This window comes from Leopardus geoffroyi, chromosome E2, assembly GCF_018350155.1.
Source record: "Leopardus geoffroyi isolate Oge1 chromosome E2, O.geoffroyi_Oge1_pat1.0, whole genome shotgun sequence".
Classification (NCBI taxonomy): domain Eukaryota; kingdom Metazoa; phylum Chordata; class Mammalia; order Carnivora; family Felidae; genus Leopardus; species Leopardus geoffroyi.
In genome coordinates, this window is record NC_059335.1 from 41,980,332 (window position 1) to 42,004,228 (window position 23,897).

The 23,897-nt window shown below is 49.5% G+C and overlaps 1 long non-coding RNA gene across 4 annotated transcripts; it reads left to right on the forward strand.

The window, feature by feature from the left end:
* The first annotated feature begins 29 nt into the window (after positions 1-29).
* Positions 30-21,346, forward strand: LOC123579260. Of its 4 annotated transcripts, none has more exons than XR_006702708.1 (4): positions 30-492; positions 4,760-5,257; positions 11,532-11,745; positions 20,650-21,346. It is a non-coding gene; the product is annotated as an uncharacterized LOC123579260 (long non-coding RNA). The 4 variants fall into 4 exon arrangements; XR_006702706.1 differs by lacking the exon at positions 30-492 and having other exon boundaries at positions 4,375-5,257; positions 20,650-20,951; positions 21,244-21,346; XR_006702707.1 differs by lacking the exon at positions 30-492 and adding an exon at positions 4,377-4,667.
* The last annotated feature ends 2,551 nt before the right edge of the window (positions 21,347-23,897 follow it).

Below are 23,897 nucleotides of genomic sequence, written 5' to 3' on the forward strand. Positions count from 1 at the left end.
AAATAATCCAGTATTTGTTTTAGCTCGGCTCCCTGGAAGTTAGAGAGGAGCTAGAGAACCCTCCTGGGGTTGGGGGCAGGAACCTGGGACAAAGGCATCGGGTGGAGGCAAGAGAGAGGGTTCCTTTCTCTCTTTTGGATCAAGATATGCTTGTGGGATAAAACCTGAGGAAGCAGAATTTAGAAGTAGCCTTGCTCAGGCCCAGCCAGGCAAAGAGAGCCAGCGGCCGAGGCCAGACTTACTCAGCACATGATCGGATGGCCCAAAACAGATCTCCCGGGATGGACTTGCCCTGGACGGTGCCCACCAGTGTGGAAATGAGGTCAGCCTCTGTCCAGCCAGAGTCCAAGTCCCAGGAAGCGGCGGCAACCCCATCACTGGCCAGCCAGCCAGAGGGGCCACAGCGCATCACACACAGAACCGCCGTGAAGACACACAGGTGTGCACGGACTTCTTCATGACTTTAGGATGTGGTCACGCTCACCATACCTGGTAAGCCCGTAAGGCCCCTGAGAGGCAGGCAGTGGACCTTCTCACCACTTCTGTTTGGTCTCGTAGGAAATGTCCAAGTTCAGAAAGTCTACTACTGTCTGGTCCCTTCTTCAGATAGAACATCCAAGTCTCGGTGGGCTTAATTGACCCATCGGAGGTTAGAAAAACCTCTAGATGGTCCAGGACTGAAATTCAGGGTTTCTAACTCTGAATACGGTCTTTCGCTCCATTTCGGAACGCGTTGGGGAAAGACCCAGTCACAGACCATAAAACTCACAGACCACCAAAAATCCGTTACCCCCAGGTCAGGAACTCGGGAACAGACTCTGGGCACGTGTGTCCCGGAGAAGAGCCAAGAGCGTGGGTGTTTTCCTTTCTCCCTTTCCCGTGGCCATTGAGTTTCTCCTGTGTGTAAAGATTCCCCTCCCCTTTTTCCAGCTCTGATAAAGTGAGGCACTGTTGCTTGTACTTTGGTGACGTTCCAAATGCTGCGCTCACACGTCCCTCCCTCCGTTTGCACTTACTTCCCTTCCATGTCACCGCCACCCGTATGCAGGACGATAGGCACCACGTCAGGGAAGGCACCACGGGGAGGGGGGGGGGGGGGGGAAACGTCATCTTCTTCTAAACATACAAAAACTGACTATGTGAGAATTTTCTAGATAAAATTAGTCACGTGTATGCCACAAAATGAGTCGGCTAAGTTAGAAAGATTAATGTGGTGACTGAACACGCAGCAGCCTTGAGGACACAGGCCAGGCCCCCGTGCTGGTGTGGGTGGGTCACCAAAGCAGCAGCATCCTATGCACTGAGTGGGACTCAGACACGAACAGGAGCACATGACCAGGGTCTCGAGGAGATTTGCATGGAGGCGAGAAAACCCACCAAAGACAATACACAAGACTCAAGCTCAGAGCTAATGGAAACCCTAGCGTTTTATCAAGCAGACATCTTCTCCCTCGGCAATTCTAAGGTAACAGACTGGGAGTCTCCTGGGAGGTCACGGGTGAATCAGAAAGAAGACTGATCAGAGAGAACGGAAGCAAGAGGTGGAGTGTGCAGGAGGAGACTGGAAGCACCAGAGCAGGGAAGACCCCTTCCCAAAACCAACATGGTGCAGCATGGCCTTGTCAACTAAAGGGAAAGACATCGTGGGCATAAGGTCAGGTAGGGCACGCAGGGCTGCTCGGTGACATGCATCCCAGGGACGGGAATTTCCCACCCTTGATCCCAGATCCCCTCACTTCCTATCTGTGGGACCCTGGCTGAGCTCCAGACACCTCATCCACCTCCCAGGGTCCCTGTGCATATCGTGGGCTCACACAGGAAAGCACCCGCCATGCGTGGGTCCCGAGACACGACAGGCATCCCTGATCCTCACCACGACCCTACACGGTGGAGTTGCTGGGGAAGCACCTGACCTGGCTCCACAGCGCTCGCATTCCTTCCGCTTTGCCACCAGCTGCTGATATGCTCTAGAGCAGCAACCCCTTTTGTCAGGTTAAATATGGTATGGAACCCTCGGGACGCCTGGGTGGCTCAGGCGGTTAAGCGTCTGACTTCCGCTCAGGTCATGATCTCGTGGTTTGTGGGTCTGAGCTCCGCGTCAGGCTCTGTGCTGACAGCTCAGAGCCTGGAGCCTGCTTCCTCCGATTCTGTGTCTCCCTCTCTCTCTGCCCCTCCCCTGCTCTCTCTCTCTCTCTCTCTCAAAAATAAACGTTAAAATAAAGTGTTTTAAAACATGATATGGAACCCCGATGAGAAAACCCCTGTGAGCAGAGCTCCACTGGCTGAAATCAGAAGACTGAGCTCAGCCTCTCACTGAAGCCCTCCCCATCCCACATCCCGACCCCAGGCGGGGCAGGCACTCAGAGAGTCCAGGGCTCCACATGCCCAGCTTGGGAACTATGAATTTAAGATATAACTTTTCACAAAGGAATGGCTCCACCAAAAATGATCACGACTTCAATAACGTGTGTGGTTACTTTTCAGACACAACATTGTCAGGTAGGTTATACTGTCAGGTCCATCTTACAGACGGCAAGACTGAGGCTCAAAGCAGCTAATCAGCTCATCCAAGGACACACACGTGATGGGTGACAGGACCGGGATGCAGCCTCAGATGCCCGCACTGTGAATCTACTATTTATTCTCTCTGATGGCAAAATTCCTTATTAGCCCTCCTCAGCCTGAAGACAAAGCAGAGCTGAGACAACAGAGGGGCCCTTCTTCCAGGCTCCCCGACCCCTTCGCCTCCAACTGACGCCACCACCTGGTCTCCTTCAGCATTGGAGACTGGAACCCACGGGAGGCTGGCATACTAGGCACACAGAACCTCCCCGGGGGCCCTCGGCCCCAACCCAGGCAGAGGCCCTCGGGCTCCAGCTGCTAGTCTCCGAGGGGGCTCACCTCGCTCATCCAGCTCTCTGGGCACCCCTCCCTCCACCCACCCCAGAAAGCAGAGCCAGGCTGGAAATGCTCTCACCAGGCCATCCAACATACTCAGCCGTTCCCAAGCTACTGCTCCTTCGGAGACAAATCTCCCTGAGCTGGTCTGCATCATAAACATGCCTTTCCCAACCCAGGGCTTGGCCCAGGACTTAAGGATTCTGAGAAATGCCCCAGAATTCGGTTCTTGGAGGGTCCCAGCAAAAAGAGATATTGGGGAAGAAGCAGACTCGTTTGCATACAGTGAAGGAAAGCCACTGGGTGGTAGGCGCCCACCCTGGGCTAGGTTCTGGGGATACAGAAAGGAAAAGACACGTCTCTCTCATGACCCAGTGAGTCTTTAGAGACCATTCAGTCCCTCTTATTCATTCAAGATAGGAGAAAACGGAGACCCAGAGATGACGGATTGACCCGAGATGTTCATATGATTCAAGCCAACAGGGTCCTTTCCTGAGACTTCTCAAGCTGGAGCTGGAGGAAAAGGCTGTGTAGCTGGGGCTTTCCAGCCAGGCTGGGACCACCACACAGTGAGGGAGACGCCTGGCACAGAACGCAAGGAGAGATCAAATCCGTGGCCACGTCAATGCTTTCCAATATGTCCCCTCTAACACTTAAACCAGAGGCAGCCGAGTTTCTGTCACTTGCCACCAGAGAGTTTGAATTATGAGACCTTGCTGTGCCCATCCCCCCACATCTGCCTTTGCTTTGTGACTCAACTGTCCTCTCTCTTGCCTGCCCAAGGCACCAGGCTTTCTCCCATGCTGTAGGGCCAATGTCCCCTCCTCCAACACCCATCTCTACCAGGCTCTCCAGAGCTGCTGGGTAGAGCCTCCCAAAATCTCAGTGCCCAGCCCCCATCACCCGGGGGCTGGGTGGCCAAGCTGAGTTAAGCTAGAAAGAACAGGAGAGTTCAGGAAGGAACATGTGTCTCCAGGGCAGGGTAGACTGTGCTGGAGTGGTGGAATAAGCTGAATGCTGTCTGAACAGGGGCATGGTGTGACTCCTTCCGAGAGATCAGAAATGCCACAGAAAGGACAATGAGGTAGAAGGTGCTAAGAACCAGGAGGCAAGGCTCCAGGCTTCATTCTGTCATGATCAGTAAACTCAAGACCTCTGCCAGTCCTCCCAGATCCCACGTTCCAAAACATCATGGTCTCTTCTCCTGTCTGCCCGAATCCAATGGACGCTGGTCTTCCTTCCTCTGGCAAGCTCCTGCCAGCTCAGGATCCTGCCAGGATGCCCAATGCCCACAGCCTCATCTCCAGATCTAGTCTTGCTATGAGCCCAGCTGCAGCGGCCCTGAGCCGTCACTAAACTGAGCAGACCCCACCCTGCCTTCTCCGCATCAGGATTAGAGGTTAGGGAAGGGACATGAGAGCAGATTTCCTGCTGTCGCTTCCATCGGACCAGACTGAGACGAGATGAGATGGAAGGCGTGTGGTGGCAGCCATGGGCGCAGTGGGGGAAGCAGGACTGGCCACCAAACAGATTATTGTGGACGCATGCGGGTCTGGGCAAGCTATTTGCCAACACGGCTTGCATCTCAGGCTGATGTTGGCAGAAGCCCAGGGTCTCGGCCTGCAAGACGCTGGGGAAGAACATCTACCAACCCTGTTCTCCTTAAAAGGAGAGCTCCTCCTCAAACAGGCACACAGGACACAGCCGTGGGGGTGGAGAACCAGCCAGCAGCTACCAACAAGCAGGACACAGCTTCCAGCCCAGGAGGAGTTTAGTGTTTCAAACCACACATCACAAATCATTTCCTCTGCACATTCCTTGGAAGTTTGGGGGCATTAACTTTCCATCTTATCTTTCCTAGGGTGGATGCCAGGAGCTGGCCCTAGTGATGTTTGCATTTGAACAACAGTGAGATTGGGGGTCAGCTGCCCCAGGGGCGCCGAGGAAGATGAAGAAATGGAGCAGGCTGTCTCCAGGCAAAGGAGGAGAGAAGGGCAGAATCCGGATGGTATGGAATGAACAGCAAGGGAGGGAAGCGGAAAGGGGAACTGGGATTTGCTACTGCTCTATCAAATTACAGTGTGCAAAGCTAGCTCCAGGTGGTGGGCTCCTGAGTGTCACCGCCAGGGTACAAACCTCAGTTGTGCCCTCTACTTACTGTGTGACCATGTGTGAATGGGCAAACTCTGTGAACTTGAGTTTGCCTCTCAGCAAAACAGTACCTACTTCCTGGGACTGTCAGGGGCACTGAATGAGATGACAAGCGACCCTTAGCCCAGCACCTGGTACACAGCAAACACTCCATCCAATCCGGACATGATTATCATTCTACCAGAACTTCTGTGAAATTTGGTTACAGGTAGGTGGCAAAGCCTGGGTTCTGGTCTTTCTGCTGATCTCAACAGATGGGTTTTGAATAGGCAGGCTTACCTGAGTCACAGATGACCCCTCTACCTTGACCTATGAAATCCAGAGCTCTAGAAAGGCAGACAAAAGCGCAGCATTAACATTTCACCTGCTATTGCCAAAGTGATAAATAATTAGAATATTACTTAAAGATATGCAGATATCTACGTTGGCTAACCTTAAACCATTGCAAATCAGTGTTAAATTTGTCCTAGTTTTTCCTCGGGCTTGCGTCTTCTGTAAAGGGGATCTGTGCCTGCGTTATATATATCATTTGGAAAAAAAAAAAAAAAAGGTTCTGCTGCTTTAAAAAAGAAAAAAGTTTGAAATCCACCATCCTAAATAAGATCACCTCCAGATACAGGTCTGCACCTCTGAGACCTACTTCAAGTCATTTGTCTCCGGAGGAGATGCCTCTTTGAGAGTCCTGAGCGTCCAGTGGGTTGAGACCAAACCCAGGGAATTATCGCTAAAGAAACCCAAGCCCCGCTGCGGATACGTGTTGGCGGTAAACACTGACCGTATGATGTAACTATTTCTTTTGTTTTAAGAGACACTCCTTTCCTACCACTGAGGCATTGCTGTCAATTTAACAAAGCCAAAATTGAGTTCACGGAGAGAAAAGGGCCTCTTCCACTTCAAGGACTACAACCTTTGAAAATGCATTTAAAAGAGAGTAAAGTTTTTTTTAGATGTGAATAGCCAGAGACCCAGCGAGGTGTAGGAAAGGTGACCCTGCCAGAGGGCCTTCCCGAGACAAGGTTCACTCAGGTCAGCCGGCAGTCTGTCGCAGGTAAGAGGCAAGGATCACCCTCTGCCCTCCTCCGTCCTGGCCCTGGCACCCTGGAGCTCTGACAGGTGACAACTTACTTGCAGGACTAAGCAGCCCCCTCCTCGGGCGAGGGAGTGAGGAGGGGTTGGAGAGGCCAGTCGGTAAGAAGCAAAAGAAGAAACCTTCCTTAAGAAAATTACAATCTCCACTTAGGGGCTAGGCTTGCCATCCAGCCAGAGGGCTAACTTTTTTTTTTTTTAAAGGAATTTATTGGGGCACCTGGGTGGCTCAGTCGGTTGTGCATCCGACTCCGGCTCAGGTCATGATCTCATAGCTCATGAGTCTGAGCCCCGCGTCAGGCTCTGTGCTGACAGGTCAGAGCCTGGAGCCTGCTTTGGATTCTGTGTCTCCTTCTCTCTCTGCCCTTCCCCTGCTTGTGCTCTGTCTCTCTCTGTCTCTCAAAAATGAATAAATGTAAAAAAAAAAAATTTTTTTTTAAAAGGAATTTATTGGAAGGATACAGGGTCGCTCACTGAATCAAAGGCAAAACCAAAATGTATTATGCCTTGGGAAGGACGGAACTAGATGGCTCCCGGAAATGCTAACTGGTGGCTTATCTTTCTAGAATGTGGGGAGATGGAGGTGGCCTCCCTCACCTTCCCCTGCCCCAGCTTTGGGCAGAGTGATTGACAGGTTCTCCCAACCATATCAAAGGAAGAGGGTGTAATTCAATTCCCCCATGGGAAAAATCACACTTCAGTTTTGACAATTTATCGTTTATGTGTCTTTTTCTTGTGAGAAAATAGCTTTTAGTCAAACTCCCAAACCAGTGAGAAAAGTTGGGCACTCTATCAAAATAACAGCGGAGGGGGTGGAGGAGAAGGTTCTTTTTATCTCCTTCCATCTTAATACATACTCTGGATTAGATGCTGATTTATTTGGCACTAAGGGCTGCTGTTAATCAGTTATATGTCAGCAATCATTTCCAGCGACATTTAAATTATAAAGCGCGGTGGGATTAACTGCACTTTTGCAAATTACCTCTTTATAAAAGTATGAGTAAACCTGATGTGCACCCGGGGGTGTCATCACCCCCTGTCTACATTTGCTGTGATTCTGGGGATTATGACAAGGCTTGGTTTGAGCTGATGAATTCGGTAGGATGTGTTTAACAAAGCATCTTGAGAGACCTGGGATAGCCCAAGCCAGTTTCCAAAGTGACAACCAAAGACTTGTTAGGGTCACACCTAGCAGGAACCCCAGCTGAACTTGGGGATGGTGCCTGTCCTCCTGCCTAGCTGGTCCGGGCACGCAGCTGACCCTTTGCAGAGCACACACTGCTGAAGGCCTCCCTTGTCTGGAAGGTCTCTGGCCATCTGTCCCTTCAGTGAGGATTAGAAAGTTCAGAGCAGCAGGAAGGGGAATTATCAGTCCTTAGGGTCCTAACAGGCTCCAGGAATTGTTTTTGGTTTTTCTGGGACTTCCCTCTTGATTATATAAACATTACTAGAAAACAACAAAACAAAAATTAGGAAAATACTGAAAAAATACTGAAGAATACTGAAGCAAAGCCAAAAAACTACAACCTTACAGCCTAGGACCACCAACAGCATTTTCAGACCCTGGCTTTAGGCTTCCCCTGAGGACACGGGGGAGGGCATGCTCATGTGTGTTTACCTATGCTGTTGTCAGTGCTTTCCAGGAAACAAGTAAGGAATAAATAACTAAACATATGTGCATAATTAGGGTCATAATATATGCCTATTTTCACATCCTGCATTTTTCACTTAACCGGATATTGTGTTTTCCCTATGCCGTTCTAGTCTTCAAAAATACCATTTTGGGGCGCCTGGGTGGCTCAGTCTGTTAAGCATCTGACTCTTGGTTTTCGCTCATAATCTCACAGTTTGTGAGTTCAAGCCCTGCATCTGGCTCTGTGCTGACAGTGCAGAGCCTGCTTGGGTTTCTCTCTCTCCCTCTCTCTCTCTCTCTCTGCCCCTTCCCCACTTGTGCTTGCTCTCTCTCTCTCTCTCAGAATAAATAAATAAACATTTAAAAAGTTTAAATAACATTGTGATAACATGTGCTTTGGTTTTAAACGTGACACAGGCCCTTGGTGAGGACCTCTGCAGCATACATCACGGTACGTGGCCCTGGTTAGCTCACCACTAGACCCTAATCATGGCTTACATCTTGTCCTTGTGTCTCCACTTCACTTTTTCCTGTTCCTGAGTCAATTTCCACGTGTGTGTGCATATTTCTGCATTTTTACTTCTGTGCATTTATACAACTCTTCGTACTCCCATTTCCCCACATTATTCATGTGGTGAGTTTTTTCTTTCTTTTTTTTTTTTTTTTTAGTTTATTTAAGAGAGAGTGCTACGAGTGGGGGAGGGACAGAGAGAGAGAGGGAGAGAGAGAGAATCCCACACAGGCTCCACACTGTCAGTGCAGAGCCCCATGCAGGGCTAGAACTCATGATCCGTGAGATTATGGCCTGAGCCAAAACCAAGAGCCAGACGCTTAACCAACTGAGCCACCCAGGCACCTCTTAAATTCTGTTTTTAAACCTCACCTGAATGACAAACGAATATTACATTATACGGTGGTACCATATTTTGCCTCTCCAACACCCAATTCGGGGACACTGGGTTGTTTCTAATGTCTAATATGATAAATAGTGCCAGAAAGAACATCTTGTCCCATGAAACTTTATGTTTGTCTCTAATGTTTTCTGGAATCTTTGGGAAATTAATTAAAACTTTGGCTCAGTTCTATGTTAGGCTAAAAGGCTGTCACTGCTGCCCGCCCCCAGCCCACTTAGTGAATACTGAAATTCTCACTGAAGTGACAAGGGATTTCTGTTTTGATAGGATGCTTCCAGTGACAGAGCGCTCACTACCAACTGCTCACATTTGAGCATCACAAACAAGGTCCTTGCATCGATCAAAACAGAATTTAGTGCTACAAATCAGGGACATGGAGAACTAGTTAGTTCTTTCCCATGGGTTCTTCACATAGTCAGACATGTCTCTACCCTTCCTCCTCCATTCTAATAAACTTGAGTCATTAGACTTTCCTTCTGGGGGCACCTGGGTGGCTCAGTTTTTTGAGCATCTGACTCTTGACCTTGACTCGGGTCATGATCTCACAGTCGTGAGATCAAGCCCCATGTTGGGCTCTGCGCTGGACATGGAGCCTGCATGGGATTCTCCCTCTCCCTCTCTCTCTTTCTCCCTCTCTCTCTGGCCCTCCCCCACTCTCCCTTTCTCAGAAAACAAAACAAAGAATTTAAGAGTTTTCTTCTTCTGAGGAAAGGGGGGGAACCCCTCCCCATCATGGGCTCTTTCCTCTGGACCCCCCCTGGTGCCTTCATCCCTCCTAGCCTTTGCAGGCATTCTGCAATTCATATGTATTTAGGAGAATAAGTCTTGACTGCACTCTAACTGATAAGGTGTAGATGTACCACAGCTACACCCTGGGGACAGCTGTTGCATCAGGGTTGAGCTCACCTACCACCTTTGCAGCCCGACCGTCCTGGTCCTTGGCCCTGCTCCAGCCCTCAGTGGCTGTGTGACTTTGGGCACATTCCTGAACTTCTCTGGGCCACCTCTGTTGTAGGAGGAATGAGGTGAGATGACACACGTGCAGAACTCACAGGGGGCAGCACAGGGTCTGCCCTAGGTGCTGCGTAGACCACCCCGGTGGTCGGATTCCAGCAGCGAATTCTCCACCCGGCAACTGCGAGACGACACAGAAGACACATGCCATTCAATGCCCCCCTTAGATCCTACAGGAACAAACTCTCTGGTCCCAGCGGGACGAAGCACCCGGGGTTTCGAGTGTGCCCACAGGTTGCCATATGGTGGGGAAGAGCGTGATGAGGAGCTCACCAGACAGTACCGGTGTGCTTGGACCTGTTTATCTGGAGCATCCCTGACAGGGACACAGGGGCTGTAAGTCAGACATGCCCAGTAAGTAGGGAGGCTTCAGGCATGGCTGGTTTCAGGTCACCGGCTCAGCTCTGCTGCTGAGATGCTGACCAGACACACACACACACACACACACACACACACACACACACACACACACCCTTTTCAGCAGGCAACTCCCAGATCCAGGACCTCAAGACCTGGGATCAGCTCTGGAAATGGAACAAATAAAAGCCCAAAAACAAAAGAAAATAAAGAAGACAGGTCTTGGTTTAGCCTTCCGAAGTACGTGGCATTCTGCATGCTGCTGTGATCTGGTCAGAAATGAAGATGTTTGCAGGCTGGTTACAATAAGATTTGGGGAAGGGAATGAAGGAATGGCTGGAACCACTCTGCAGCTCTGATGAGGAGACCTACTGCTCCCATCATCCCCAGTTCTGATCCAGCGGCACCTAAGAGCTGTACAAGAGGCAGCTCAGAGGGAGAACCGAGGGCCTGGGGCTTCCCTGTTCTCCAGGAAGCCCCCAGGCCCACAGCTCGGGTGACAAGGGGACGAGCAAGTCGGGAGGGTGGAGAGCTGCCTAAATTTCATTAACTCAGAGCCTCTGGATGGAGCTCGTAAGATGTCTGTGAACGAAGCGTTGAAATACCTTTCATTGTTTCCAGCACTGATGATCATTTTCTCTCCCTGCTGCATTTATAGTCGTCACTGCTGCTAAGATGCCTGTTTCGTTACGGTCCGTGCCTCACCAGGGTAACTAGAGTCCAAGAGAGGCCTTGTGTTGCATGCCCCAGTACATCCAGTACAGCCAGCACATCCCAGTACAATGTGCCTTTGCACGGCCATTCCTTCTGGGCAGAAGACCTGTCTCTGTCCTGTCCGTTGTGTAAACTCCTATTCATCTTTTGAAACCCTTTTCAAAGGCGTTGAAACTGAGAAACGTGGGAGTCATCCGTTTCTGACAGCTCTCCTTCTGAGCCTACTACCAGCTCCCACTGCCTCTACCTCAGGGATCGCTCCCCTCCCCTTCCACCCTCACCGCACTGCCGACAGGCCTCAGCACCTGTCCCCCAACACGGCCTGCCTCTAAGTACCAAGTACTGGACCAGGTATGTCACAAATGCTTCATCCCTCAGCAGCCCTGTGGCGCCCACCCGAGATACGGGCAAACTGCGAGTGTGTGGATCCACCACTAACTTGTTCCGCGACCTTGGGCAGTTTGCTCCCTCCCTCCTTGGCCTCAGTTTTCTCATGTATAAATGGGGAGCTTACATGACACTGTCTTTAAGACCGCTTATAGGTCTAAAACTGGATACTTCAGTTTCTTCCTTAAAAAAAGAAATCCCTGTAGTGGGCTGGTGTTTTCAGTTTTATATTTGGAACTGTGAACGTTTTAAGGGGAACATTGATCAAATGGACTCCATGATGCATGCCAGCAGGGCCTCCAGAAAGCAGATTTGAACTAAACACAGAACCTCTTCGAGGGGCGTGTTGCAACTGAATTTACAAAATAATTTCCTAGGTCTGCACTCCTGAGCGATGAAAGGGCACAGGCCTTAGAAATAAGAAGACCCAGGTTGAAAAATGGCTCTGCCACCTATGACGACCACCTTCTTGAGTTTTCTGGGCCTCAGGCTCCCCCTGGAAAATGGAGATAAAGTAAACAACCGCAGAGGACTGCAGTGAGAAATGAAGCACACAGTGTTTGTAAAGTGCTTGGAGCAGCACTGGCCTGTGTAAGTAGCTGCAGTTATTACCATTATCATTATCACTGTCACTTTTAGCAGAACGACAAGGTCAGGGGTCAGTGGGAGGGTGCCCCTGCCCACGCAAAGCCTCTTTGGTGATGAAACCACCTCCGCACAGACCACGAAAGGTATCTGGCAGCATGGGCAGAACTTAATGCCAAAGGCCAGACCCACCTTGAGGCTCAAGTCAAGTAAGCCACCCAAGGCGCTCACCCACTTTTCAGAACCACAACTTGAAGGAATCTCCTGATCCTGGGGGCCGTCGATGGCCTTCCTCCTTGAAGGTGTCCACACGGAGACAACACGACCCTCTCTGAAAAACAGGGAAAGGTCTCCACCTGTGGTGGCCAGGCTGTGTCCTGAGCTACTGAGGCAGAGAAGCCCAGTGGGTGTGGGAAAGCAGGGCAGGTATTAGCTGTGCCGCACTGGGTGCCACAGAGGCTGGGCCACCACACGGAGACCGGGGCCCTGTACGAACTCAGAAGAGCACTTGCCCCAAGAGACAGAACGCAGCAGCAAGGTGAATTTCCACGTTACACATTATCTTCGAAACTCATCTCCTTAATTCAGAAGGATTGAAAGTCAAATCTCCTTTTCCGGGGTCTCTGAGAGCCCTTGGACAGGGGTTCTTTCCTCAAAGGGGAAAAATAAAATTAAAACCTTGCCTTCTCCTGCCAAAGCCCATACTTTCTTCCATTCAGGAGCCCCGCTGACCATATTCCCCCAAAATACCCTTAGAAAATCAAGTCTGCTGTGCCAGCAGGCGATGACGGACACCTGGCAGGTGAGGTCAAGGCTACTTGACCCGGGCACTTTGTGACCCAACCAGGTATCTCCATGTTTGGAAGAGCTTCTCTCCCTCTGCCCTTTTCTTAAAGACAATAACAGTAACAGCACAATCCAAACTTTGTTTTGTTGGAGGTCAGTCTGTTTACTGAACAAAGGTCTAGGTTTGGGAATACCTGGGCACTGTGGATAAAGAAGGATGTGGAGTTCTGTGGGCTTTTATTTATTTACTTATTTAGACAGACAGAGAGAGAGAAAGAGCTCAAAAGCAGGGGAGGGGCTGAAAGAGAGGGAGAGAGAGAATCCCAAGCAGGCTCTGAGATATCAGCACAGAGCCTGACTCGGGCCTTGAACTCATGAACCGTGAGATCATGACCCGAGCCAAAATCAAGAATCAGACACTTAACCGAATGAGTCACCCAGGTGCCCCTGGAGTTTTTGGTTTTTTAAAGTCTTGGGAGCTTTGCTACCAGGCCAGGGGGCTCACAGCCCCAGGATCACGTCAGAATCACCTGGGCAGCCTTAAGAAATACCAATGCCTGACTCCATGCCAGGCAATGAAATTGGAATCTCTGGGCATGTGATGGAGGGCAGATACATCAACCAAACCCTGGCTCTCCCGATATCAGGTGACAGGAACAGTTACAGCCTTCCCCACCCATATAATGGGGGAAGCAATGTGCCAATCTCACAGGGCCATTGCAAAGATGAAATAAGTCAGCTCGTGGGAAATGCTTAATAGCATGCGCCCAGCTCTTCCCAAGACCGTGAGGGGGATGAGTGCTAATACTGGGCTGTGTGCAACACCTTGACATCATCGCACAGGTGGGAAGCTCTCTCAAGCTCAGCAGTGTAAAGCGGGGGCCCGTGCCTGAGTCCCAGTGTCCTCACCTGTGAAATGGGGTAATGACCCCCAGAAAGTCATTCCGAAGATTAGGTGACACGACTTATGGAAAGTTTAAGACCCGCACGGCCCAGTGCACACCAACACACGTTGGCTCTCACTGTTGCAAAAGGTGACGTACCACCTGGAAGTGCCCCATTATGGAGATGCTGGGTTGAGGGACTGGCCAGAGGTCACCAACTGAGAAACAGAACACCCAAGATTTGAACCTCAGACTGTCTTTTCTCCAAAGTCCACACTTCCCCTCCTTGTCAATCTCCGCTCTTACAGTGGGTTGGTCGCTTCTTGCACAAGAGCTTCAGCCCTCAGGCTGGCATTCGAGGCCTTTGAGGTTGGGCTCCAACCAGCCTTCCCAATCCTACCTGCACTCACATCCGCTGTTCCTGGAATGTGCACTGCGCACCGTCGCCCTGGGGCCTCAAGTCCTACTTCTGTGCATGCCTCTTCCAGAGCCTGGTCCGGACGCCTGCCCCCCAGTGATCTGCCTGCCAGCATGTGCTTCTCCCTCTGCTGAGGTCCCTTGTCAATTATTTTAGTGTTTCGGATACATTGAATGTCGCTTACAGGCATATCTGTCCTGCTGGACTGTGGGCTCTCAGGACTGGAATTTGTCCTTATTTCTGTTCTGGCCGCTGCCTCCAGTAATCCAACCTAACGCCTTCAGTTTTCGAATAGGGGTTGAGGGAAACATGTTGTCATAAACTGACCCATCTGATTCACAAGAGATGTCACAGACATACTTAACACTATTAATTTTCCGTGAGGTTTGGCTGTGAGGCGTTTGGCAAACTGTCCATGATGAGTATTTGACAGCCAGTCATGCTGGGAATTCGGGGCGGCAGATGGGTGTGGTTGGCAGCATATGGCTGAGTGTAGGTTCGGTGTTTATGCATTTTTACAAACTATGACTTTATATTTAAGCGTAAAGAAGGGAAAGAATTCAAAATTAAGTTGTGCATTTTGAGGAGTTGTGTTCATGCTTTTAAATGAGAAGCAAGTTTAGGGATACAGACAGGATCACTCTCTGGGACCATCATGGAGGGGAAAAGCTTTGAATGTTCTTGCCCTAGAATGACCTCTGGTGCTGATAAGGGGCCTACCTGATTGACTGAGTCCCTATATTTTCTGGATTCATTTGACAGACAGATTCTAAACTCTTTCCAATAAGGAACACATTGCCCCATAGGATCTGGGCTTTGGGGGGAAAAGATTAGATTCCATTTGTTTTACAGAAATACATCCAGACCTCAGCTACCTTGTAACTCCAAGAGGGATTATTAAATCTTGGCTTTTGGAGATCAGCCTATCCAACAGCTGCCTTGTTCTATGGATTGGGAGAGTGAGCCCAGGAAGGGCAGTGACTTACGCAAGGTCACTACCCAAGGTGGGTAGAGCTGGGGCAAGGATCCTCTTCTCTTAGTTCAGGGACCACCTCCCTGCACACACTGTGCTGTGTAACTGAATGTAGGCATGGCTGGGGTTGGGAAAGACCCTGAGCCATCTTGGGAGGAGGGGTTTGGATAGAGAGCCACATGAACCCTTCGTCCCATCTCTCCTGGGTCAAGCAGGTCAGAGCTGGAGGGGCACTGGAGAATGTCTAGCCCTGTGTGTGTGTTCCCAGGCTGGAAGGAGGAGGCAGTGAGCCAGGAGCAAGAAAATCCCAAGCCCAATAATGTTGAAGGTGCTAATGACATTTTTGGGGGGGGGAGCCTTTGGGAAGTAATTAGGGTCAGATGAGGTCACGAGGTAGGATCCTCAGGATGAGAGCCACGCCTGGATAAAAAGAGGAGGAGACATGGAGTGTTGCTCAATGCTCTCTACCATATGAGGACACAACAGGAAGACGGCCATCTGCAGGCCAAGGAAAGTGCTCTCTCCAGGTCCTTGACCTGCTAGGGCCCTGGTTTTGGACTTCCAGCTGCCAGAACGGTGAGCAGTCAATATTTGCTATTTAAGCCACCCAGGATATGGTAACTTGTTATAGAAGCCTGAGCTGAAACACTAATCTCATACAACCTCTTCATTTTACAAATGAATAGACTGAGGCCAGACAGGGTAAGTGACTTTTTCAAAGCCACACAAGACCCAGGACATTCAGCCAAACCACACGTTTGTCTTTTTGCCCCACACCCTTGCTAAAGGGTCAGAAAATTCTCCACCCTTATGGGTACATCCAGAAAAGGCTAGAACCATTCCACACATCCTCTGAGGCGTTAGAATGCTCAAGTCAGGAGGACTTGAAAGATTTCCTGTTTTTAAAAAACTCAAATCGAAAAGTGCTGTCATTTTCCTTAAATACATTCTTTTGAATAAAACATCTATTCTTGATGCCAGCAGCAGGCTTCGAAACATGTTCAAGATGACATGATTGATAACAAGAAGGCTTTTTCAAGATGTTTCTAATTTCATCTTCCTGGTTAAAGAATGCGAACTTTCTCACATGATGTATGGTCTAATAAGAAGGTGTGCTTGAACCAAAGTTATTTATTTATGCTTCCATCTTTGACAGATGAATATTAACTACTGAGAAAATTGTAAAGCCAATTAGTAAAAGCTGAATAACGTCCATATGAGAATGTGAGCACAGAAACACCAGTTACTTGGCTTCCAAATGCGGAGCCACAGACATTCCCTGCCTTCCTCTGGGAGGCAGTAGCCCTGCAGGGCACAGTGGCCCCTCCCCCTCCCCAGTGCCCTTGGGTTGGCCTTGATGACGCCCAGTCCGAGAACTCATTCTGGGATGCACAAGGGAGGGACACCTGTGCCGCTGAATTTCCTCCACGCAGGAGCTGCAGAAAAATCACACTGCTCAGCCACTGACCCCCAGCACCGCAGGCAGATGAGCGAGAACAAAGAGAAGCTCCAGAGATGAGCTCTGCTCTCCTCTGCCTCCGGGAGGGAGTCTGCAGTGGGGGAAATGGGGGTCACAAGCTGTCTCACCCACTCATCTCCTCCTAGTCTGGTCTGGTCTGCTCTTCACGAAGAGCTTGCTCCCAGGATCTGGGCATGCTACGAGTATTTACTGAGCACCCACGATGTGGCAGGCACCAGAAACACAAAACAGACACAGTCCCTGCTCTCATGGGGCTTCCAGCCCAGAAGGCAGTGAGACAGCAGTATTGCAATACCCGGGGGCCCCGTGAGAGAGCTCTGAGGCAGGCGGGGACAGTGTCGTCCCGCACCCCCTTGCACACCCCTCTCATGGCTGAAGCTGAGAAAGGGAGGGGGAGGGGCTGACAGCAGATTCCAACATTAACAAAAGGTTAATTTATCCAACACGTGCTGCAAATGTTGCTTTGTGCTTCCAGAAGTGCAGAACAAACAACCTGAGATTTCACTTGAAGGCTGTAAATTATTCTTTCCCCCAGCACCCTGGGCACCAATCTGTCATCCTGCGTTTCCTCGGTCCATTGCTAATTTTTAATAATTTCTTGACAACTGCTTGCTCCGTATTAACATCACAATACCACGTTGCAGTTCAAGAAAGCAGTGTAGCAGGACACCCCCCCTTCAGTCATCCCCTCAATGCCCCGCCTATTTAGCCAATGATCAGATCCGCCCACAGACTGACCTGCATGCTTTTTTCCATTACAAGCACCCTGTCTTTAAAGGAAAAGGCCTTTCTCCAACCTGAACCACCAGTGGTAATTAAAAACCCAGCAGAGCTACCATTTCGCTCCGTCCCCTGACTCTCCTTGTCTTGTCTGGGGCCCTCACTAAAGTATGGGAATGAATTTTCCATTAAGGATCCCTTGCCTGCTTAATGAGTCCCAGATGATACAGTGGACTCTGCAAGAAGGAGCAGAGATCAGACCTAGGGTTGTAGACTCCTAGCCTATCTGAACGGAGAGGAACCTTGGGGCTATTCCCATCCTAACCCTTGATTTTTTTTTCCCTTGTCCAGAGAAGGACAGTGCCTCCATCCACAGAGGAATGTCACACACACACAAGAATGTCAGGCCTGGGGCAGGAACACCGCTCTTGGCCATTACTAGATCACTCTGACCAAAGCACACTGCTACTCCCCATTCAGCCGTGTCCACCTCCTCGCCCCAATTCATCTTCCTGGGATTTAACACCCTAAATAAACTACATGAAATTCCCAGCAGCTCGTTAAGAATCCAGTCCCATGTGTGTGATGGAAAACACTAGCAATTGTGAACAAGGCGTTTGCACGTTTGATTATGTATAGCAGTTTCTAAGCCCCCTCTGGACTAAAATCTCTGGTGTTCCAGAGGAGAGTACATGGAATTTCAATTTCTCCCTGGGCTTAAGTACAGAATGTGCAAAGTCACAAACTGCTTTTCATGGCCAAATTGATTAGCTTCTCTACATCCTCACCTAAGGAAATGCAAGGGGTCCGAGCGCTCAGTTTCAGCACAGAATCTATCCTTAAGTTAAATGCAAACGTTGTTTGTCATTACTCAGCCGGCTCTTCTTTGAGAGGAATTTCATTGTAATACGATTGGACAAACCCGTGGAATAATATTAAAACCATAAACTATATAGAAGTACATATGATGGCAGGCAGAGGGGATAAGTCAGGAACTCTGAAAAGTTATTATCATGCTCCAAATTGAGTGTCACAGCATCTAACTACAACTCATAATGTTAACTCTCAGACTCTTTAGACATCTTTATTTCTTGTCGGGGAAGTTATCATTTGTCATGTTGGACCGCCTGAGTATCCATTTTATATCAAAGACAACAAAAATATGTAATTTTATATGTTCCTGTACCCATCATTTTAGCACAAAAGGACTTTATACTCAAATTAATACACTTGTGCAGAATGCTAGTTTTGAAAACCACAGCACAGCAGTAAATGAAGAACATTACATGACACATGCAACTCCTTCTGCCATTTTTTTAGATAAGACAGAAGGAGAGGAAAAGGGAGTGTGTATCATTATAAGTCACTTCCTAAAGTGTAGAAATCTCCTTTTCATCACTGTCATTTGGTGATCAGCTTCATTAACATGTAATTATCTGTTAGTGGGAGGTGAGACTTTTTTTTTTTCTGTCATGGAATTTGCAAAGAAATATACCAGCCCCACCCAAGTTCCTGGTGCCCTGCGCGTCTTCTGGATTTGGGCTTTGGTGGTCCATCAGGACCAGAGAAATGGGGTAATGAGGAAATAAGACAGAGAAAGACAAATACTGTATGTTGTCACCCACATGTGGAATCTTAAAAAGCCGAACTCATAGAAACAGAGACTAGAATGGTGGTTTCCAGGGGCTGCAGAGTTGGGGGAAGTGGGGAGATGTCAGTCCAAAGGTACAAACTTCAGTTATAAGATGAGTCGGTTCTGGGGATCTATCGTACAGCATAATGATTAGAGTTCGCAATACTGTATTGTACACTTGAAAGCTTCTAAGAGAGTAGCTTTTAAATGCTTTCATCACAAAAAGAAATGGTAATTATGTGAGGTGATGGAGGTGTTAACTAACCCTATTGTGGTGATGATTTCACAACATAAACATGTATCAAATCATTATGTACACCTTAAATTTACACCATGTTGCATGCCAATTATATCTCAGTAAAGCTGGGGGGGGGGGGGCGTAGCTTGTTTTTTTAAGAATATACAGAGGTGAGAGTCACATGACAAGGCTAAGTGAAGAAATGAGGTCGAGGTAGGCACTGACCTTAGAGAACTTACTTCTACTAGTTCCAGCACAGTCCTATAACTTGTGGTAGCTTACCTAATACCTTCCTGAGCCTCTTATTCCTCATTTGTAAACCCAGGATAATCACATCACCTCCTTCATAGCAGTGCGGAAGTAAATGACTGGAAAACCTTCATCGACAGCCGGGATCATAGTTAAGTGCTCAATAAATGTTAGCTGTTCATCCCTTGCTAACACCTGAGAAATTCTTTCCTTATGTCTCTTAATCTCTCTTTAATACCTTCTCCTTTTGCCTTCCAAGCATGAAAGTACTGGAATTTCATGAAACTGTTGGGTCGAAATCTACATGTCTTGTTGATTTCACTAAGGGTTCCAAATTGCCCCTTCAAAAACACTAGTATATTTTGCATTTGGCATTCACACGATGCTGACAAGAGAAACCAATAAGTAATTTCAAGACCGTGAGAAAGTTACTAAGTGTGTAGAAGCTTCCGAGGTGTATTTATTTTCGATCAAAGAAAATAGTCATCTTGATAGCTAAGAGAGGTGTTTCTGTATAAATGGAAATAAACTATTCTTTCTCACATAACTCAAAAACATAGAATAAATGGGGTGACAATGCCAATGCCCCCCCACCTCTCTCCATTCACTCCTTTGTCCTGACCTTGCCTATATCTCCCTGAAAAACTAAAGGCATTAACCAAGCTCATGAATCATCCCTTACCATCCCCTTGAGCTGGTCCCACCTCCCCTCCCTCCCTCATTTCACAGCTCAAAAGAGGCTCTCAACTTCCCACAGACCAGTCACTCCGTGTGTGTCTGGACTCTAGCCTCTAATCTGTCTTCAAATTTTCACACGTCCAATCTTCCCTCCCTGGATCATCCATTCTGCACCACCCACCACCGCCTTACCCCCTAAGCGTTCCCATCAGTGCAAAAGCACGCTCCTAAGTCTCCCATCCGGGGACAAGAATGCTGTCTCCTGACCCCAGGCTCCCACCTGCTTCACTCAGGAGATGTCCTCATGTCAGTTCCGCTCCTATTGCTTGTCTGTCAGCAACTCCCTCCACTGGGGCTTCTGCGCCCACCCCTCCACGGAAACTGCCCCCTCTGAAGTCACCCGGACCTCCTCCCCTCCACTCAGATCTGAGAGCTGGCATGCCGCAGGGTCCCACCTTCTCTCCCTATTCCCTCAGCACGTACCACACCTGAGCAAGCAGACCCAATGGCTTCAACTACAAGCACCTGCTATGCTGCGTGGTGGCCTTTTCTGGTCACTGGAGCATGCTCAGCTCACACAGGAGACCAGAAGCACCGGGGAGTTAGCACTTCCTCGAAGCAGCCCTTCACCCATGACTGCCAGGATCCAGGGGATAAATAGCCCAGCTCCCTCACCTTTTGTGGGGGATAACCTTGAGGCATATTTTACAGTATCTACTAGAATTCCCAGGCTAGGTTGAGCCCCAGTGTGATTGATTATTGGTCAGAGGTTGCTATGGACTGAATTGTGCCCTCCCAAAATTCCTATGCCAAAGCCCTAATCCTCTCTCACTCTCTTTCACTCTCCCCAGCCCCCACTAGGTGAGGCCACAGCAAGGAGATAGTCATCTGCAACACAGGAAGAGGAGCTCCACCATAACCTGCTCATGCTGGCCCCTTGATCTCAGGTGTCCAGCCCCCAGAACTACGAGAAATAAATGACTGATGAGCAAGCTTCCCCCTCCCCGCCCCCGCCATCTGTGGCATTTTATTATGGGAGCCTGGACTCATACAGGCGTTATATGATTAGAACTGACAGACACCGAAGCCGGCTGATTCAAGGGCGAGGTCCAGGCTGGAGATACAAACCCAGGAGGCCTCAGCACGCAGACAAGTTAGTACAACAAAAGGGGAGTAATATACTTCCTACCTCACAGGTGGCTGTGAGGACTGAAATAGATACTTCACATGGCCTGCTTAGCACTGTGGTAGGGCACGTATGAAAGCTTGGTAAATGGGACTGTTACCTGCAGAAGATCACACAAGGATATGCTCTTGGAATCACAGAATTTTGGATAGATTCTCTAGCTCAAAAACCTTAATTTGTAGCTAGGGAAACTAAGCTAAGCCAAGATTATTGACTTGCCTGGCATTTTTCTACCATTAACGATTGTTTTTTTTTTAAGATTTACAGACCCAGCCATAAAGGAGGAAGGTGAAGTTTAACCGTACCTTGATATTCAATTAGAAAGAAGGGTACCAATAAACCTTGGAAATGTCAACGCCAAAGAGCAGTCTTTAGTCCTGACTTTGTGACTCCTTCTTCATCCAATGCTGCTGGCCAGTCTCCTAATTTGGTTTCCATGAAATGATGCTCTCTCGATTTCCTGAAGAGAAAGAGAGGGAAAGAGGAAACATTAAAAGGCAAAAGGGAAAGTGACTGGGGTTGCATCCCCTGGAAGCAGAGCCCATGACAGGATTGTAGGGTCCTGAGTCAGTGAAGGAAGCACCACAGGGCAGGGTGGGTACCAAGAAGGATGTGACCTCCAGTGGAGACGAGCCTCGTCTCCCGGGCAGCTCCAGAGCAGGAACTGCACCAGAAGTGGGTCCCACCTGGCGGAAGGAGAGCAGCTGCGCGTGCTCGCATTGGTCAGTCAATGGAATGGGCAGTCAGGGCAGCGAGGGCGCATTCCAGGGCGGGTTGTTCATAGGCAGCCCCTGTCTCACTGGGGGCAATTCTGCAGGAAGAGGGCGGCTGTGAATTAGCCTCCAACACTCACAGCAGCTAGAAGGTGGGTGCACCTGCTCCCCAGAAAGGGGATCTGGGTAGAGACCCCATTATGCCCACCACGGAGACAGGGAGGGCGGAAGGAAGGACCGCTGTAGTCGCCGATCATCAGAGAAGTGCCCTAGAGGCTTCATTCTCATGACTGCCATCTTCCTAAAAACCCAACAAGGTCAGTGGGTAGGCATTACTAATTCCAGCTTATTGATGAGGAAAAAGGGAGCGTTTGTCCAAAATTTCGAAGGAACAATGAAGTGACCCCCCACCCCCAGAAAACAACCAACCAATGTGAGAAAGTGTCAAATTATTCACTTTTAAAGACCAGCCCACAGGTCCCAGAAGGACCTCAAAACCTCAATTCTAGGATTAGGGAGAAGGCTTCAGACATCGATTTCCTACACTGCTTAAATTTTCCAGGCCCCAAGTTCCAAGTCTGTCAAATGGGCATGGCATTAATGGACTGTGGTAGGCTGAGTAATCGTCTCCAAAGATTCCTACAGCCTACTTTTGGGAACCTGTGAATGTCACCTTACATGGCACAGGGGATTTTACAGATGTGATTAAAGTAAGGGTCTTGAGGTGGAAATTATCCTGGATTATCTGGTGAATTCTAACTGTAGTCACAAATGTCCTTAGAGAGAGAAGCAGAGAGAGACTGGCAACAGAAAAGAAGAAGGCCATGTGACAACAGAAGCAGATTCAGAGAAAGAAGATGCCAAGCCTCTGGCTTTGAAGATGAAGAAGGGGCCCACGAGCCAAGGAATACTCTAGAAGCAACAAACGTAAGGAAATGGGACTCTCCTGGAGCCTCCAGAAGGAACTAGCCAATACTTTTATTTTAGCCCCGTAAGACTCTCTTTGAACTTCTGACTTCCAGAATTGAGAATAAATCTGAATTATTCCAAGCCACTGAGTCTGTGATCATCTGTAACAGCAGCAAGAAGAAAACAAATACACTGGATGTCAGTTCACTCTTAGGAAAATCATGCACCTGGCTCGCAGACTAGTGCTCTCAAGGCCTGGGGCAGGGCCAGGGGGAGACGGGGAAAGGGGTTGTAGATCCAGTTCCCCTGATCCACAGCCTCTGGACTCCCCTGCCTCGCTTGGGGGCTCCCTGAGTGTTGCACTGCACAGCCTCCCCTCAGCCAGGAGCCGGGCAGGAGAAGGACTTTAGGGCACGTCTGCTGAGTGACTGAGTTCTGGGTGTTTGCAGCTCAGGCGGCCGGGGCACGAATAAGGCCAGGTTCGAGCTGGACCAGCAGCAGGAGTTGCGCACCTACAGAAAGGCGTGCAGGCCTGCAGAATGAATGAGCGCAGCCCCGATGAACAAGGCCAGCAACACTCAGGCTACCTCAGGGCCCTCAGAGACCCAGCTGAGAGCAGGACACGGAGCCGGAGCCGAAGGAGGGGAACTGTCCACCCACCTCTGCCACCGATGTGCCCTGTGACTTCAGACAAGTCTCCCCCGACCCTGCTCGCTGGGCCCCCATCTCCCAGTCTGTGGGCAGCGTGTGAGCTGGGTGACGCCCAAGGAGCCAGCCCGCTCTGATGCTGGGTAGCCCCAGACTCCAGCCAGACTGACCCCAGTGGACACTCAGCACTTGGAGGTTCACAGAGTCAAAGGCTCGGGGAGAGCACACCCCAGGACCTGCAAAAGCCAGGTGAAAGAGGCAATGCCAGGAATGCACCATCAAAATGTTTTGTCTAAAAACGGGCCAACGCGGCCTGCAAAATGCCTATTGTACATGGATCCTAAACCAACAGAGACTGAACGGAGCATGCCAGATAAATGTACAGAAAACGGGAGCGGCCCACTGTGGGCAGAAAACACATGAACCGGTTCCTAGGAGAGAAAGGTGGCTGAAAAGGGGCCCAGGGCTCTGGGGTCTTCTCAGTGACAGCACTGACCAAGAATCTTCCAAGACTCCCTCTCAACTGCCTGGGAAGAGAGAGGCCTCTTAACCAGCACGGAGTGAGCTGGTGTGTTATTTGCATTTATGGTAATCCCCTGTGGCCGGCTAGGGAGCTGAACTTGGAGAGGAAAGGCACCTGCTC